The sequence below is a fragment of the Sturnus vulgaris genome, chromosome 13 (genome assembly GCF_052056855.1).
Source record: "Sturnus vulgaris isolate bStuVul1 chromosome 13, bStuVul1.hap1, whole genome shotgun sequence".
NCBI lineage: Eukaryota > Metazoa > Chordata > Aves > Passeriformes > Sturnidae > Sturnus > Sturnus vulgaris.
The window spans coordinates 18432993-18447913 of record NC_142255.1 but is presented as its reverse complement, the minus strand read 5'-3'; the positions used below and the strand labels follow the sequence as shown (position 1 = coordinate 18447913).

At 45.2% G+C, this 14921-nt stretch overlaps 1 protein-coding gene across 4 annotated transcripts in view; it reads left to right on the top strand.

Annotated features, from left to right (window-relative positions):
• IGDCC4 (immunoglobulin superfamily DCC subclass member 4) overlaps positions 1–14921 on the top strand; it is an 87102-nt gene that overhangs the window by 13745 nt on the left and 58436 nt on the right. The window lies entirely within an intron of this gene.

Genomic DNA, 14921 nt, shown 5'->3' with positions numbered 1-14921 from the left:
CACTTTGTCACTGCAGGTAGTGAGTGTGAGGCACGAGAGGCTGGGTGGCCTCAGCTGCAGCTCCTGCTTTCTGCAGCTTTGCAGTTCGTGTGTGTGTGAAGATGCCTGGGTGGGATCCCTGACAGATGAATGCATGGTGCCCTGGCCCTCCTCCAGCTCGCAGTCATTGCAATGACCTCTGCTGAGACACGTGTGTTGAAAGGGACCCATCCTCTGTGTTTATTCCTTTCTTTTTCCTGGTTCTCAGCTTTTGCCTGGTATATATATTAGGCTTATTTCTGGCTGGTCTACACATGTACCTGCTGGAAAACCTTGTAACAGCTTAGTTGGGCTCTTGGAAGAAATTATCTGTGCAAAGAGAGCCGTGGCTTGTAATGAAATAGCTTTACAGTGACATAGTTTTAATGCTGCAGGGTGTCACTGCTGGTTTTCAGGTTATTCCTGGGCTAAAAATATGGCTCATTAAGACTTCTTGAAAAGGATGTAACCATATTTTAAAGATATTCCTGTGTGTTATTACAAAGTGATTTAACTGATACTGCATTTGGAGACCTACTTTGTAGGATCCTGGAGAGAATTAAGAGTGTGTGTGTATAATTCTGATGGTGAGGATGTGGTGCTGGCATGGAAGGCTGGGAGGGTTTGGGAGCTGCACTGGTGCCTGGTGCTGACTGATTAAAGCCACTGGACCAGCTACTTCCATTTCTGGCCTTTCCTGTCCCCCAGACAGCAGGAGAGTCAGAACTGCATGGAAAAGAGTTTTACCACCTATTTCATTTGAAGCTGGATGCACTTGAGATGTGTTGAACAAATGGACAGTAGCCTTTCTTGTCCCTGGGGACAGCTTTTACATGGATGGGAAGCTACAGATGGGGCCCAAGGCAGAAATGCAAATAGGCAGGGCTGTGATACGAAGCATTTGGCAGCATGGCAGGCTTAAAAGCTTCGTCCCCACGGCTGCTTGATCCTGCTTTCTCAGTTGTGCTGACACAGCTGGTTGTGGGCTGTACTGTGAACTGTGCGAGGGGAGCTTTGACCTCAAAACTGTGGGATTAGGGCCTTTGCTGCTGGCACCGTGGAGCTGGCCCAGCCTGAGCCATCCCTGAGCTGCTGTTGAGAAGCCCTCAGAGATGTACTCGCTGTGGTTACAGCTTTGCAGAGAAGAGCAGCAGCGAGCACAAACAGCTAATTAGTTTTTATAACCCTCTTTTGTTTGCTTTTGAAGATACGAGTCCTTCGTTTGCTTGCCTGGCTCCCGTTCAGTGTGGTGACAATGTCAGCGCGGGTGTGTGAAGCTCAGGTTACACGGGGAGAGTTCAGACAGGTTTGGTTTCAGCACAGGTCTTGGCCCTGAGCTGTTCCAGCACTTTCCTGACAGGAGGCAATCGGTGTCAGAACAGGTTTGGCCCTGAGACTGTGAGAAAAAAAAAATGGATTTGAGGGGCAGATCTCCCCCAATAATGAGTTCAGTGGTGGGCTGGCTGTTTTTTGTAGATGAAAAGGTCAGATTTGTTGCCTGGGTTATGTAGAAAGGTTTTGTTCTGGAACAGCCTGCTCCTGATGAACTCCTGTCTCTGCTGAGCTGCCAGGCACTGCTCTAAACAGTGTTTTCCCTACATTTTCCTCATCAGTGAATGTTGAAGAGGTCACTTTTTCCTACATAGTCCATTGTTGGATGTTGAAGAATTTATTTTTTAGGTATGCTCATTTGAGGATGTAAAGTTTTGATTTCATATCAGCAACTTGGACAGCTTTAAACCTACCTGGTTTTGAGCCTGCCCTACTTGGAGTTTGGTTTTAATCACAAGTTTTAACAAATTGAATGTATTGAAAACATTCTCAGTGAAACATCCTCTTTTCTTTTCTCAGAAGTCGTTAGCTGTCTGCAAGAAACAATATTTTAATTGAAGCCGTTGATAAAAGCAGAGCAGCAGTGGTTGTTGTAAAGCTTAATTTATTAAACAGCCTTGTTTTTAATGCAAAAAAAATCTGTAAAGGAAAAAAAAAAAGCTATGCGCTTTAAAACTGTCAAAATAAAACCTACAACTTTGAAGTCTTAAAATACTTTGGGAAATGCTGAATGTTTTTGACTGGTTATATGGAACAGCTGAACTGACTTAACTGGAACAAAATTAGAGGAACAAAGAGGTTTTGTTTCCAGAGTGTATTCTTTGCCCTTTGACAGCGCTGTCTGGCTCACACTCCGAGTTAGACACACGGAGCAGGTCACTGTCAGCTTCCCCCCCACCCTTTGGTTAGACTTTCCACATAGCCAACCCCACTGGAACAAAAATAATATGGTTACAAAAGAGCAAAAATTACAGGAAGATTCAGGGGCAAGAGCAAAATCGGAACCTGCTGTAAGTGTCGGTTTGGTTTTTTTGAAGGAGTCTGAGTCTCATATTAATGGTGCCACATGTCACTGCAGAGTTTGGGGGTACCTTGGGCTGGCAGGACTTTTCCTGGCTGGTGATTGATGTTGCATCCCACATAACTGGACCTTCTCAGCATGGTCTTGAAGTAAGAGACTTGTTTTCCATGGAAGATGCTCCAAAAGTCTCCCAGTGAACTCTTCCTGTGTACCCAGCAGCCTTCATCACCAAAAGGGTGAGAGGCACCCCTGGCTTGGTACTGGCACTCTGGCTCTGGGAGGTGCTCGTGTGCTCTGTTCTTCTGTCATTCCAGGCTATTTGCCTGAAAACAGCCTCTCTGAAAAGTGTGTCTTCTGTTAAGGAAGGGCGGACAGCAGGACGAGATGAGCAGCTGAGAGACGGGGCTCTTGTTTCCATGCAAATATCCTAGAGAGAACAAAAGAGGGGAAGAAGAGTGTTCAGAGATGGGGTCTGCCAGCAGAAAGGCTCCAGAGTTGTTTTCCATGAGTAGCATCAAGTCCATGTGAATGTAATTTTTACACTGTTGTTGCTGTGGGTCTCATGGGTGAGTCACAGATGCTGCTTTTGTTTTGGACTTCTCAAGGGCTAAATCCTCCTCTCTGTGGGAATTTTGCTGCTGAATTCACTACCAGAGAATTAGGGCTTTTAGGATCTGGTGTTGAAATGAGTTACCTAATCTCAGCTTGTACAGGAGGTAGGAGCAAATGAACACAAAAGGTGCCTTGTGTGCCCCTGGGTGTCCCACCGTGTCTGGCTCTGAGGATGCTGAGGGCACGTTTCACTGGCATTAGGACTGCACTGTGCTTTCTTTCCCAGTGCAAAGGAGAGTGTTTACTTCTCTTTCTGTGGCACCTGAGCACGCTGGGGAAGTGTCAGAGGGTGGGAAGCCCTGCTTGCCAGCTAAGACCACTAGAAAAAGTGTTGTGAGCAGCAGCCTCAGCCTCCCTGGAGTTGACTTTGAAAGTCTTGGGGAGGAGTTGGGACTGGAGATAGAGACAGCCCTGTGATGTGCTTGAATTGATGTGTCAGTGGCAAAGAGCTCTTGGGGACTCACTGCCATTCACTGCAGCAGGAGCTGGGGTGGTTTAAGACTTGGCTGCTCAGAGCTGCCTGTAGTAAAAGGAACCAGATTGATAATAAAGGCAGCAGGAATAAATGTACATCTGCCCCTTCCATCACTGCCCCCAGCAAGGCAGAAACGTCCCTTCATCAGCATTCACGTCCTTTTCACCTATGGGTATCGAGTTGAGTTGCAAGTTAGTTCAATGCTGGAGCAGATGCACACTGAATTTAGTAGCTTGCTTAGAAATAAGTATCAGCAAGATGTCAGAGAGGTTAGGCTCATTATGAGATCTCATTAATTCTGTGAAATACCCTGTAGAGAATATATTAATATTCTTATTCTGTTGACATATATTAACATATATAATAGTTGTATAATTGTTGCTAATAATTATGATAATAATAAGCTTCTACTCTTAGACAAGTCAAAATGGATATTCAGAAGTCCCTGTAGGTACTTCTAACCCACAGTTGATGGACAAAGGTGCTGGTGCCTACAGTGTGGTGAGAAGTGCCAGTTCCTTTGCCTGCTCCTTCGTGGGGGTAATGTGAGCCTGGGGGCCAGATTTCACAGGTACAATTGCTGTCTGTGCTGCTTGGTTGGGTCAGGCAGTTTGGGTCAGGAAGTTCCTGTGCTCCTGGCTGGAAACTACTGTTCCCTGGTATTTGCTGCCTTTCAGTAGAAGCAGCTGAATTTGATGTGCCTGCTCTTATGCCATTGCAGTGGTGCAAAAGTGAAAGTCACCTTCAGCCTAAAACATTGGTTTGCAGAAGCCCATTCTGCTTTGCCTTGCAAAGGGATCACTGTCAGTGACAATCTCATCCAGGGGTCTCCTTTCTTACCAACTCCAGGCTTTTCAGATCCCTACCCTAGATGAGATGAAGGTCTTGGTTATGTGTGTTATGTGTGCATAGTTGCTACCCTACTAGGCCAAATCTTGCCATTAGTTCTAACAGAAAACCAGAGGGTGCCCTGATTTTTAAATCATTAAAAGAACTCAGAGACACGTGGATCTTGAAAGGTTCTGGATTAAATTGTGTTCTTCTGTTTTCTTAAATGTAAGATCTGCTAACAAGCACACAGAGACCTACAGTGATTACAATTCAAAGCTTGGTTCAAAGGGTAAAGCTCTTCTTGATTTATTGGAGAACATTACTCTGTGGCACATCTGAAAGCCAGATACAGGGTGACAAACCAGCAGGATTATGGCAAAGCAGTAATATTCAGGATTGTCCAAAGAAAGATTAACTTTTCCAGCCAGCTTTTACTGATGCAAATTGCCACCCGCTGTGTTGCAATAAAGAGCAGAAATAACTAAATATGAAATGCTGACTCGTAAAGGGGAGTCATCTAAAGTGCTTTGTGTTGCAAGATTTCATGAAAATGGTTTTGAAATGTTCTGCTGCATTTACCTTACAGAGGGGCCAGTTGTGCCAGCTGGCAGGTGCTCTCAGCAGTGCATCATCCTGGAGCTGCTTGGGGTGGAGCCTGAGCACTGGAACATCCCGTCCAGCTCACAGGGGTCAAAACGAGATTGTTCTCACTAGTGCCTTTTCTTATTTCTTTTTTCTTTTTTTTTTTCTTTTTATTTTTTTTAAATAAATAAATTTTAAAAGGCTTTGTCCAGTGCAGGTATAAAAGTCTCCAGCTTGGTTTCAGTCTCTTTTTTTTCTGGGCAACAGTTCCAAATCACTCCCTTCCCTGGCAGGGGGATGGCTCTCTAAAGTACATCTTAGGGTTCCTGGTCTTTAAGATCAATGCAAGTTGTGTTCAGTGAAGGTCTCTTTCATTAAGTTCATATTATATGATATAAAGGACGTTCTTCTTCCTAGTGTGACCCCATTGCTCTTTGTTGTAGGTAACTTGCATCCTGGTGCCCCGTGTTATAGTTCTTGTTTCCTTTATGAATTGCTCTTTCCACTGCTCCCATTGTTAATCCTTATCTGCTCTGGGTTTCTGTGATAGGTTGGATTTTTTTTTTCTCTCTCTTTTTTTTTTTCCAGTAGCCTGCATTAAAGTTGTATATTCTTTACAGCAGACATCTTGGGCTTGATTTTTTTTTTTTTTTTTTTTGTGTGTGTGTTTGTGAAGCATCCAGTACAGTTTTGTAAGACCATCCCAAGCTGAACACCTTGTCCTGCTAAAGCTTAGAGGTTATGATTTCCCTGAGTTTTGCCAAGACCCTGCTGGGCTGGGTCCAAAAGGTGAATTCAGACACCACCCAGCTTCTCTAGAACTTTGTTTCCAGCTTCAATCCTTGTGTTCTCTCCCCTCAGTCTAATTAAACCCTGCTGTAATGAATGCTGTGAAGCCAGCTGCCATGCTTTGGCAGGTAGCAAGCACAGGGCAGCAAAACCTCCAGCTAATCCATCCATGCTATGAAGTCATAAGAATCTTGTTAATTTTTAAAAAGCCCTTGATGCCCACTAATCCAAATCAATTTTAATTTCTTTCATAAAGTCGTGCTTCCATTTAAGCTTCAGCTAAGAATTACAGCTAATTTGTTCGATTTTATAACAGTATAATTGAAAAACTGATTTTAATGTCCTGGCAACCATATTCCCTTTCTTTGGTTGTTAATGAAAGAATCCATTAAAGTTAAATGATTTGGGCACAGATTCAAGTTGAATCGCCTGAATATTCTAGGGGAGTGTTTCTGACCATCTGCTGCTCTGTCATTGGCGTTTGTGTTGTAAATGGGACCGGGAGAAGGACTTCACAGGTCTTGCTCAAACCATTAAGCGTAAAATATCATTTTAATTTTCTGATCTCAGCGTAAATAGTGGAAATACTCAGGAGAGTTGGGACTGCTCTGGTCTGTGGGATCCTGCGCTCATAAATATCACCGCTGAGCAGTGCTCCCACATCCTTTCCAGGGCTGTATTGATTACAGTACATCATTCAGCAGCAAGTTATAAGTTCCTTTTAATGACAGGCAAGACAACTGGAAGTGGAGCCTGTGAAGGGAAAGCACACGTGATGGAGAAGTGTTTTTCCCGCTGCTCAAGTCACACTCGCCGTTTCCGTCTGGAGCCGCGCGTCCTGGGGAGGGTTGGTGAGCGCGAGCAGACACAACTAATAAATGACAGCAGCTGTTGTCACTCCTGCTTCCTTTGCAGAGAGCCAGGGTGGGCGACTTGGGGCTCTGGGGCCGAGCTGGCACTCCAAGCACAAGCCTCGTACACCCAAGCAGGGGCAGGGTCAAAGGGCTTGTGTCCTTTCTCTGTGACACACTCTTCCTCTTTCCTTTGCTGCCGAGCTTTCTTGCTGGCCTTGGTGACATGCGACACACGTGGCTTGTTGGGAAGCAAGATTGACAGTGAACCAGGCCATAAAATGCACTGGAGGTGCCTCTGCCTTACTGGAGGTGGATGAGTCTTCGGGTGCATCATTAAAGCTGGAAGTGTGGAAAAAAAAAATAGGATTCCAGGTGGTGTGTTTCTTTTGAAATTGTAAAGTATAGCCCAGATTTCTGGAGATCTTTAAAATGAGGGAGAAGCAGGATGGGCTCTGTCTGCTTGCTCCACAGCTTTGCACTGCATATTGTATGTAAAAGTTTGAGTTCCAAAGGCTAAAGAATTGTCTGGTAGAGAGGACAGGATGTGTTAGCTGGGAATTTGGCTGCTGGATTCAGACTTGGAGTGGGGACAGTGTTTCATTCCCCTGCGACTTTGCCCGAGGTTTGGCATTGAGTATGCTACCTTTTTTTTTTTTTTTAATACCGTAGGGTGGTGAGAACTTGACTGATAAAATATTCACTGTTAGAACGGAACACTTTTCAATTTAATGTATTTATATTTGTATCTTTGGAATATGCAAAGCCATTAACCCGAGGGGAAAGAGCTACAAAATACTCTAAAACTGTAGCCCACAGGTGAAGGATTATTGTGTATTTATTTGGCAATATTAGTTTCTGGTTAAGTGACTATTCTCAAGAGGAATGATACGAAGCTTGTATCATACTGCATACTTTTAGCTTTCTCAGGCATGAAGAGATGAAAGTATATCCTAAAAGTATGCTAAACTGAAACAGTTGAAGTATAAAAATAGGTAACGTTGTAACAGGAGATCCTCTTTCAGACTCCTCTGTGCCCTTTACAGACAAAGTATATATATGATGAAGTAAACTCAGGAACTTGTGCATCTCACAAAAGCAAAATAACTGCGTTTCCTTTCCAACATGAGTGAAAAATGCAGGAAGTCATTAAGTGTTTAAATGGGTGTCGGTGAGATCATGCAAATCCAACGCAGTTGTTTTAGTCTGCAAATCTCAGGCTTATTCAGCCTGGACCCTCAGCAGCACAATTACAGTCACTGCAGCAAATGGACCTTCCGATGTTAACACCAGCAGATAACAAAAATAGCATTTAATAACTTTCATTAGAGTTAGTGTTTCTAGGGCTTTGGGGCTTTGCTCTTTCAAATCATTTACATAATTTGCAGGTACAAGCTGCTGTGCCAGACTGTCCATCTGATTCTCTCTCTGATCAGAGCATATTAATGCACTTGTTTGATGGTCTGTTACCAATAATTACCTTGGATTGCATTAGGAGCATTTCCAGCATTGCAGCTGGTCTGTATTTTTCACTAAGTGTATTTCAGGGCCCAATTACAGGACTCTGATGTGTTATTGTTCCAGTGCGCTTGTTCAAGCTTGTAATTTTAATGTGCTTGCACACTGTAAATCTCTGAATGCAAACCCAGGGCTCTGTCCTGAGTTCCCCATGCATCCTGTGCTTGCAGCAGCTTCAGCAGGGATCATCTCAGCTCTTCCTCATTGGCTTTTTAAGAAGGGAAAGATGAGGGCCAGGAGATAGACATTGCCTTGGAGATGTTTGTAGAGCAAAGCCTGAGGTTTAGTCCTCTGTGTGGTGGGTATGGAGTGGCTGGGAAAGGCACGGGAACAGCTCAGTCCTCCCTGGGTCAGGCAGTGGGGGGATTGTGGAGAGGCTTTCAGGGATTTTAGTGTTCAAGTCACTTGGGCATTTTGGGCATCCTTCAGTAGAAGGGAAGCTCATATTTATATTGCTCTACGTGGGGACATCTCCCCCTGTTGCACTGTGAGACACCGTGGGGAGAAGACCTGAAAAAGGCTGAGTTTAGCAAATCTGGATTTTGAAATTCTACGCTTCCTCTGCCTTCAGAAACTCTTCTGGGGTCAGAGGGGGGAAGTCCAAATGCTTAACCTTTGTGAAGGCCAAGCACTTTGCTGTTACAATTGCCATTGACAATTCAACATAATGAATAAATTATTACTGCTATTGATTTGTTTCATCTTTCTGGACCATTTGTTGTAGGGGATACATCAGAATAATAACACACATCTCAATGAGAAGGAACTTGATCTTGAGAGCTGGTGTGGTGTTTGTTCCTATCTGTTAGGCATCATCTGTAAACACAGATATTTGGTCAAATCTGATGCTTCTGTGGAAGTAGGAGAGCACTTAGTCCTTTCTAGAAATTGGTTGGCATTTTACGAGGTTGGAGTTTCCAGGGCTGTGTGTGTTGGTGGAAATCCTGGTCTTGGGTGGCTGAAATGAAAAGCTTCAGTTGACTTCAGTGTTAGGAGCATCTTTGAAAATTCTTCCATGGAGACCTTTTCAGCTGTTCTGTTTCCTTGGTGTTTTCCTTGGTGTATGTTACATTTATACACAAAGGTATTCGCTTCCCCATGTGAAGAAAATTAATTCAATCCCAGCCCAAATAGCACATCTATTTACTGTAATTACAGCTTTAGATGATATCATTCTTTCCAGGTATGGCCTATAAACAGTGATACAGCATTGCATGTGTTTTAGATGTTTCTTTCATGCCATCCCTTCTGCTCTTCTGTTTTGAACTGGGGATTTGAACAGGACAGAGGCCAGAGGTTCATGCCCAACACTGTTCTTTGGGGAGAGTTGCTTGCTCCAACTTTCCCTGCCAGTGCTCATGCTGGATCCAGATGTGTGCCAGGGCTTGAGGAGCACCAATGTGCACCCAGGCCCAAGCTGGGGAGTGACCAGGACACTGTACATACCCCATGGCTGCAGCTGGATCTGTGCAGGGTGTGAGGGGATTGCTCTTGGCACGGCCTCATGCCCAGCCCCTTGACGTGGGGACAATGTGACACTCTCCACATGCTGCCTCTTGCTGCCTGCAGTGCCAGGCTGGCACCCAGCTGCTCACGAAAGGCTGGGATCAGCTTAGTGACAGGAGATGATCTGAGAGTCCCTTGCTGCCAGCTGGATAAATACTCCTGCAGCAGTGGGAGATGCTGCATTATTAAATAAACCATCCAGGTTGCTTATATGCAGAATTAGGATAAGGTTGGCTTCCTACTGGTGAGCACTGCTCAGCACTGGAACTGCTCTGCTGTGCCTGGATATCAAGTGTTAATAAAATGATCTTTTCAGCAGCTCTGGGGATTAGTTTTAGGAGCCTTCTGCTCCAGAGAGGCTTAATGGGTGTTGAAGGTGTAACTTTCTTATTCCTGTTGCTGTTACAAGGCAGAAAGTTCCAGTAACATCTGGTAACTATGTAGGGAATGTAGGGATCTTGACCCTTCTGTCTCACAGGCCTCCTTACAGTTTAATGGAAGAATGTTTTCTGTTTTATTGTGCTGTGAGGAGGCTGAACAAGTGATGCACAAGGGGATTTAGGTGTCCAGCTCCTCTTTCAGCCTCCCATTCTGTAAAGATCATGGGAGTGGGGTGCTCCAAGCCCAGAGCTCCTCGGGCTCTGCTTTCAGTGCTGGTGTTGCCGAGCACCCAGCATGCAGACTGTCGGAGACCTTCCTCCAGATTTCTTTCTGGGTCACCACTTGCCAAGTGCAATTGCCCTAAAAACAGACTGAGACCAAGCTATTGACTTGTAATTGTCAATGCATAAAGTTTCCAAGAAGAAAGAGAGCTTTGTGTTGCTTTAATGGGGACACACTGAAGTATAGTCACTCTTTGAATTAGACAATGGGAACGTAAAGATTTTCTACAGCTCTAAGAGCCTCTGAAGAGCATCGGCAGAAGGTTACATTAAGCAGAACAATGGCACAGTAGTTGGGCTTGCTGAGAGGTAGAAAAACCCTTTGGAAGGAGTAACTTCACTTTTCTTCAGTGCTGTTCGCTCCCAATTAAATAAGATTAATTGTGCTGTTGAGTTCCACGAGTTCAACATCCAAAATAAATACATAAATTAAGGCAGGCGACAGTGCAGAGGCTCAAATGCACTTTGAATTCCTGCCGCCTCCTGTGGGATGTGGAGGGGAGAGAGGAGCCCTTTCCTCCTACTGCCTGATATCCCACAGAACACACACGATGACCGAGCGCTCTGCAATCCTTGCCTGAGCCACTTTCTTGCTCCTGGGAAGGTTTTCTTTGGCTGGATCTCTGCAAGGTGCACAAGCCAGTTTCAAAGTGCCAGATGTGTGTGGAATAGGAAACGTGCTGGCCAGGCTCCAGGCTGTGGGACCTGCAGCACAACAGCGGCTCCCCAGGAAAATCTCTGGCTGCCAAGAACTAGAAGTGATGTCAGCTCTGGAAGTGTGTCAGATTAGAAACCCTTGTACTTTGCTCCCTGTGAAGTATTAATCTCCCAAGGCCTGTGCTGTAATGGGTCCTGTCTGGCTTGGCTCAGCTCTCTTTTGTTTTGGGCTGGGAGCATTGGAGGGGTTTTGTAGGAAGGCACTGGAGGCTGTCAGTGGTTTGGCTGCTTTGGGCTGGGTGTCCTTGAGCTGCTCTCCGGGCCTCACTCAGCTATGCTGAAGATGGGCCTCCCCTGCCTTGAAGTGAAGGTCTGAGCCTTGGAATTGTTGAGTGGGCTGAGGTTTGTAGGAGTGGTTGTGCCTTGGGATCTTGTGTGTGCCTAAATGTCTTTGGCTTTTTGCAGCTGAATGAGTTTCTTGAAGAGAATATAGAATTGATGGAGATGTGCTGTCAGTCTTATGGGCCTTACTCAGGGCTTGTGGATCAGGTGATTTTAGCTGTGCTGGAGAAGAAACACAGATATGCCAATGCACTGAATCCTTTTTGGTTTATGCCTGAATGTTTTGTTTTCACAGTAATTACTAAACCACGACTCATTCTCCTCTGCACAAAGCCATTTGTCTCCTGTTGAACAGTAACCTTTTATTTGCTCGTGCTGAGTAGCAGAGCTCAAGGGTATGTTTACTGCTGATAGCCAAAATTTCACCAGAACAAGCATCTGCCTTGTCTAGGTTTTTCCACCTTGATTTAAGTGGTTAAACCTCAGGGGAGGGGAAGGGAAATAACCCTATGTGCAAGGATACAAGTGGGGATTTGTGCTGTTCTTAGTCGTGGAGTGAAAGCTCCCAGCTCTGTGGGCTTGGAGTATCACATGTCCTGGATGTAAAAACACTGCTGTGAGGGTCTCACCTCTGCACAAGTAATTGCATTGTCAGCAATCTGTCAGACCTTCCTGTGTTGCTTGCTCACACTTCACCTGCTTAGTTATAGATTTGAAATTAAAACCCAACAGAATCTGTTCTTTTTCACCTTTACTCAGTGGTACATGTGGCTATTCCTGCCTCCCTTTGATGCTGGGAAGAGGAGATGATAGGAGTGGGGTTTGGCTGGACGCTGAGATGTGTGACTGGGAAAGGGCTGTTGGCTGGTTTAATGTGGATTTTCAGATGCCTGCCTTGGATCTGAACTCAGGCTGGCAGGGGCTGTGCTCCCGTGGAGGGCAGAGGACAGCTTTGTGCCTTGAAGATTTGATGACCTTTGTTCATTTGAAACGCCCTGTTTTTTTACACCACTCAACAGGAGACTTTTTAATTTACTTCACTGGGCCTGGATGCCGGAGGTGGATGGATGGCTGATGGAAGTGAGGAAATGGATGGGAGAAAAAGAACATTTTCTCTTGAACTGTTTTTATGCACAATATAGCCTAGGGGTTAGCAACACAGGGGAGAGTGAAAAAACCCTGCAGAGCCTGGTCAGAAAATATAATTTTCATGGGGAACAAAATGCTTTTAACTTGCTACATCAAAGACCCTCCATTCCAGGGCATGCTTTGTGTTTGAATACATCTGCATTCCCCCAGAACTCTGTATGTGAATGCACAAGTGTGTCACGTGTATCTACATGTGAGTGTGTATTTGCACATACATTTATGATCTGAAAGCTGTTACTGCCCACCTTGGAACAGCTCAGCAGCTGAAACTACTTCCAGGAGGAGTCAAAAGCAAAAAGCTGTTTGGCTCCAAAGCACAGGTCTGTAGCTGGAACACCTGCCTAGGACTGATGTATAAAAAGCCCTTCTGGCTTCTGTCTTGGAAGCCCACCTTGATTACATTCATGACAGCATCACCTCTGGCAGGTAAGGGGGTGGAGATGAGCAGGAGGCTCTGTGTTTAACCAGGGTCCTATCCATTTCTGTCACTATAGGATGAAAAATGGAGGTTGGAAATAGTCAGCAGCTTCTGTAAGCACTTAACATTCCTGATTTCATTTGTCTTTGATCTCACTTGGACTAATTTTACTCTCTTCTGATCCCTTTCCTTGAAGGGGCTTTTATCTCATTGTCAGGCTTGCTAATTTAGTGTGGTGTTTTGAACCAGACCTCCTCCTAGAGCCTGGAAGGTATTTTTTCCTTAATCAGGGTGTGTTTATGCAGTTCTTTGAACATCTTGGGACAAAAGTCACACTGGGGCTTTTTGCAATGCCAAGTCTGCACTCTGGACCCTGCTGCTCAACCTCTGTGTGTGCAAATGGCTTGTCACCAAAAACTTGCATTATTTTGGGGCCAAAAGGGCAGGAAGGAGGGCTGGATGATTCGGGACAGGTCAGAGCAGTCTAGTGTTGGGTGGGAACTTCATTTGCCCAGCTGGAGGCCTTCCCAGCAGACTGTGTTAAATAACAAACAAAGAGGGGTGGTCACACATGTTTGACCAACCAAGTAGAAGCTTGGATCCAGGTAGGTTTTGACTTTGAGGAAAAGAGCCAGTTGATTTAGGGATATAGAAATATCACCACATGTTTTTGAAAAGCATATACTTTTTCTGTGATGGAAAGTATGTTCTGTTCTTATTCTGCTACAAGCAGGTTGAGTTGACTTTTTAAGGAATTGAAGTTTGAGAGGCTGATAATTGCTTCTTACTGTGGGAAGCTGCACTGCAGATCCCTTCTCTATTCTTGGCTGTCCCCTCGCACTTCACCTTTGGAAGAGGAGGAGTATTTTCAGCAAAATGCCATTCTAATTGCTGTCTGAAGAAACTACAAAATAGGACAGATACACAAACTGTTTCCCCAAGTGATGAGCAGGATCTTCTAAAGATGACAAATTTAAGGAAAGGCAAAGAATGAAGACTTTACCCAATGAAGTTCCAGGTCTTTTGGAATAAGCTCTGCACATCTCAGCCTTTGCTGTAGCAGCTCTGCCTCCACAGGGGTGCTGTGTACCCACAGGCTGCCTGAGCCCCTGTGACATGCTGCCAGCAGCAGCTGCTACAGGGCCATCCCTTCAGAGAAGTGTCTGTGCCACTGCTCCTCCATGGATGAGGGTTCTCATCACAGCATCTGAGTATGCCTCCTGTCCCGAGCTCAGTTGAATTTTCTCCAGCTGTTAACCCTCTCCTGTGCTTGTCCATGTCACCTGCACAGGTATTTGGTGTGCAGAATTTCTCACTACTTCAGGGAGGGTTCTTGTGTGGCCTCCTCATCACTGAAGGGACAGAGCTAGCCAAAACCAAGTTCTCAGCGGTCGTTGTACAACCCAGCAGTGATGACAAACCTGACAAGTTCCATCCTCACGGGCACCAAATTGGTCACACGTGGGGACAGGGTTAGGCCCTTCCCTCCAAGGGCACCTGCGGCTTCCAGCACACGCCTTGAAATAATTCCATCTCCCTGCATATGTAATTTTGCGTGTCATTGCCCCTAATTGCATGCTTAACACACACTCTTTTAAAGTGCAGCCCTTTTATCAGCAGTAGGTAGTAGCAGGTTTAATAGGGTGTTTGAATTCCTATAAAATTAATCTGTAGCCTTCTGCGATAGGAGACGGGCAGGGAGCCATGTGGTTCATATCCAGTGTTGATAAACTTGTTATAGAGGCAGGAAACATTTCTGATTGGAGCAGTGACAAAATAATTTGGAGCAGAGCCATAAAAAGAGTGGATGGTGATGGTTTGAGCACAGCAGAGATTGAAATTGCTGGTGTGTGGAAGCAGCGCTGCCAGCTAACATTGACTTAGTGTCTCTGGAGAACTCTAACGGCAAATGCATTTTATTAATGGCAATATTCTTTTAGGAAATGCTGAGCATTGTTTCAGAGGTGGAGCCCCCTCGAGTACGTGGGTTTGGAAGTCAGCCAGACCAAGATCTGTTCAGCTGAGCTTGTTGCTGGTCACTGCTCTGGCCTCTGGCTGCAGCAGGAAGGTTGCCTAAGGGCATGTGCTGGATACTGTCTGCTAACAATTGGAGTATCATTTTCTAGTGGAGAAAATGCATCCATCCATTCTTGCTCTG